Below are 4,020 nucleotides of genomic sequence, written 5' to 3' on the forward strand. Positions count from 1 at the left end.
TTATAACTCTTTGCCTTTTATGCACAAAAACCACATTCTGGTTTACACTCAGTTTGCAAGAAGTGGACCTACAGAAGCCAAAAGGCCAAGTTAGTACATTTGGGGACTTTGTTGTTGGTCATGAACTCTCCTATGGACTAGGTCTTTGTTCTTGCTTTGGCTGGTGCTAGGGCCTACCTGCTAGGTTTTAAGGTCAGAAAGGTACCTCTAAAATGGCAGTATTAGTCATGCTAAAGTCTGGGTGACCACTACATTAATGAGGGGAACCTATTTTAAATTTATCTCTTATTAGTCTTTAAATTTCGCCAAAAATCATGCCCCATATGCCTTTCCAGCTTTCTCCTTTAACACTCTAAGCTCAGGACACAGTCTATGCAGTCAACACCTTTACCAGACTCTTCATCCTGTGTCTCACAGAAATCACAGTCATCATAAGACCACGCTTGGACCTCCCTGTTCTATCATTCTCTTACCTCTACTGTTGATTTATGACTTCCAAAGTTTGTGTTTCTACCATTTTCTTTTCACTTTTTCTTGCATACTCATTCACTTCCATGGAAACTCCCCATATGTTCATGTAATTATCTACCATTTTTGTTAGGTCCTTTCATATATTTTCTGGTTTTGTTTTGTTTTGTTTTGTTTTGTTTGACACAGGGTCTTTAACTCAGGCTGGCTTTGAACTCCCTATGTAGCTGAGGATGATCGATGATCTTGAGCTCCTAATCTTCCAACTTCTCCATCCCACATTCTGGAATTACAGATGTGCTTTATGCAGTATATGAGATCAAACCCTGAGCTTTATGTATGCATTTTATCAAGGTATATCTCCAACTTAATTCATTAATACATCAATTATAATTACTGTAGAGTTTCTGACTTTGGGAACTTTAAAGTTTCTAGCCATGGAAGTACATGCCTATACTTCCAATACTGAGAAGATTGAGCCAGGAGGATTATGTGTTTGAAGCTTGACTTACCTGGTGAGATCCTGCCTTCAAAAAAAAAGTGCTAGACTAACAGTTCTAATATCTAGGTTTTCTCTGAGTCTGCTCTTATTGAAGGTTTATGTCTTGGTATATAGCTTTGTTTTGGTATAGTTTGGGGAAGGGGCAAGGTCTATGTAGCCTGGGCTGAAATTGAACTGATTATATAACTTAGGACGAGCTCCCCATCCTCCTCTCTTTACCTCTAGAGTATTGGAACTCCAAGCTTGTACCACCACACCTGGCTTGGCAGTGCATTTTTTAAACTATATTTTTGTATGTCTTCTCACTTCTTTCACTGTGACTCTTTGTTCTAATTAGGAATAACAAATGAAGTGACAGCAAATATATCCCACAATCTGGCTTCCACTGTTCCTCAGGCAAGGAGAAAGTATAGCAGGAAACATAACTTAGTCTCAGCTGCTTGGAATCCTACCTGAGTCCTGACATGCATCTATTGGCTGGCTTTGCTTCATTCCTGTTTTCAGCATCCTCTTTGATTTCATCCCTTGGACCTACTACATGGTACAGCACAGCACACTCCTACATGAGAGTTGCTCTAGCCCACAGCCTTCTGGTTTCCACAGCTCTTGATAAGCCAAATCACCATCTGTGGTACCTCATCAAGGAGTGATGAGCTGATCTGGCACTGGAAGGATCAGCACCATGGTTTCATCATCCCACTCCAAGTTCTTATCTGAAGGCAACTCCTTAGCTTCATCCCTTCCCTATGATCTGTGTAACTACTCCTAAAATCACAGGCACCCGGGAATTCTAAAGTAGCATCACCATATGTGAAAGCTTGCAGTGACTTTCGTCATTCTTGTGTGCCTGGACAGCTTCTGAATGGTAGAATAATTTTCCTCTCTCATTGTACCACAAGTAAATCTTGCCAATTCTCGTGTCATAAATCAGTCATTTTATGTCTGAGAGATATTTTATATGGGGAATGAAGAAGTTGTGGATGTCCGTCCTGTGAGTCGCATTCTTAGTGTGGGATACTCAGTAGTGGAGAGAAAATAAGCGCTCTGCTACTGGGATAGCACCTGCACGTAGGCTTGGCTCAGACATCTTTCATCTCCTCAATGTGGCCCATGATGTCAGTATCGTCATAGTCAAATTCTTCATCAACATTGGTATGCTCTCAACTTTCTTTATCTAGGTCTTCCTCCTTCTTTTCTTCCTCTTCTTCCTCTTCCTTGCTTTCCTATACTTGCTGCTTGGTCAGCTTCTTCATCTGCTAATCAAACCACTGGAGTTTAGATGGCTTCGCCACCCAGGCTCAGCTGTGAGTCCTCAGGCATGCCACATTTGAACGCTTTCGTAGAGGCTGAAGTCACTTTATCGGGGCATGTGAATGACTGAGCCTTGATGGCTGCATTTATGGCACCTTGCCCACACCATCCACACTTAGTTCCTTCTCTGAGTTCTTGTTCATCATCTTTTCTTGGTGATTCACAGCCAGCACTCCGTATGCCACCAGGACTGGAGATAATCTTTCCCAGACATTGAAAGTGGTAAGCTTCTTACAACAGACAGTATAGTAGGTGGCTATGTTCTTGCCCTCCTCCACCACAGCCTGCTGATTCCCCAAGGTTTTCAGTGTTAACATGGGACATGTTAACCACTTGGAGATGCAGACTTTAGCTATGCGAGTCGGTCTCGCATGCGCCTACTGCAGCTCCAAGTCAGAGAATGCTACCTGGCAGGTGATACAGGTATATGTTGCTCTCACAAGGCAGAAAGTAACAGGCAGCCATGCCTCCATATTCTTATAGCATGCCAGACAGGACGCATGTGGAAGTGAAAATAAAGTAGCTCTGCATCAAAGTGGATTTGAATCTTCTTCACAGGATGGCTACTGCCCGGAAATGTGCTTACACAGTTCATCTGTGGTCCTTGAACCCTCAGCTTTTTCTCGGAACACAGCCAGTTTTTCCATATTTCATGATAATTACAGGGCTGCCATTCTCAGGTAGCTTGAATGCTTGTCCCTATAGAAGACAAGGTGCCAGGAAGGAAAGGAAGTCCTTTACCTTTTGCACAGTGGTCAACCCTTTCTCCCATACACTATGAAAAGTGATTCTTCACTACTCTCTGCTCTTCCACAGGGATTGTTATGGCCAAAATCTCTGGCAAGGAGATAGGATCTGATACAAATTCTTCTTCTTTCTGGGGATCCCTGGAATTTCTTTCATGCTTACCCATATTCAACCTTATTGGAATATAGGAAAAATTATTAAGGTGCTTGTTGACTTCTTCTTATCCATTTATGTATTATCCCTCCCTTTCTTAATGACCATCACAGAGGGAAGAATCCACATGTCCAGTTTCTCTTCTGAGGAGCCTCTTCCTTCCCCTTGTGCATGTAATTTGCTTATTCTGTGACCTAAACTTTCTAATGAGACCACAAATCATTAGGCTTTTGTAACATAGCTGCTTTTTCTCACTACAATAGCTAACAGTGATGCTCCTTCCAGCTCCCTATATCCTTAGGGAAAGCATAAGCCCTTGTCTCCTCTATTTAGGATGCCATACCACCATAAATTATATGACTTACGAATGCCAGGAATGTATATCTCACCATTACAAAGGCTGTAATGCCCTAGATCAAAGTGTTGGCAGATTTCCTGTCTGGTGAGAGCCACCTTCTTCTTTTTCTTTTTTTTTTGGGGGGGAGGGGGGAAGGGTTTATTCAGCTTATGCCTCCACATTGCTGTTCATCTAAGGAAGTCAGGACTGGAACTCATACAGGCTGGAAGCAGGAGCTGATGCAGAGGCCATGGAGGGATGTTACGTACTGGCTTGCTTCCCCTGGCTTGCTCAGCTTATTCTCTTATAGAACCCAAGACCACCAGCCCAGGGACGGCACCACCCACAATGGGCTGTGTCCTCCCCCACTTGATCACTAGTTGAGAAAATGCCTTACAGCTGGGTCTCATGAAGGCATTTCCTCAACTGAGGCTCCTTTCTCTGAGATAACTCCATCTTGTGTCAGGGTGACATACAAAACTAGCCAGTACAATTGATCCCT

General features: G+C 42.9%; 1 pseudogene; it reads right to left on the reverse strand.

The window, feature by feature from the left end:
- Window positions 1-1,362: 1,362 nt before the first annotated feature.
- Zfp622-ps1 (zinc finger protein 622, pseudogene 1) lies at window positions 1,363-2,598 on the reverse strand (annotated as a pseudogene).
- Between the last annotated feature and the right edge of the window lie 1,422 nt (window positions 2,599-4,020).

This window comes from Rattus norvegicus, chromosome 10 (genome assembly GCF_021556685.1).
Source record: "Rattus norvegicus strain SHRSP/BbbUtx chromosome 10, alternate assembly SHRSP_T2T, whole genome shotgun sequence".
Lineage (NCBI taxonomy): Eukaryota > Metazoa > Chordata > Mammalia > Rodentia > Muridae > Rattus > Rattus norvegicus.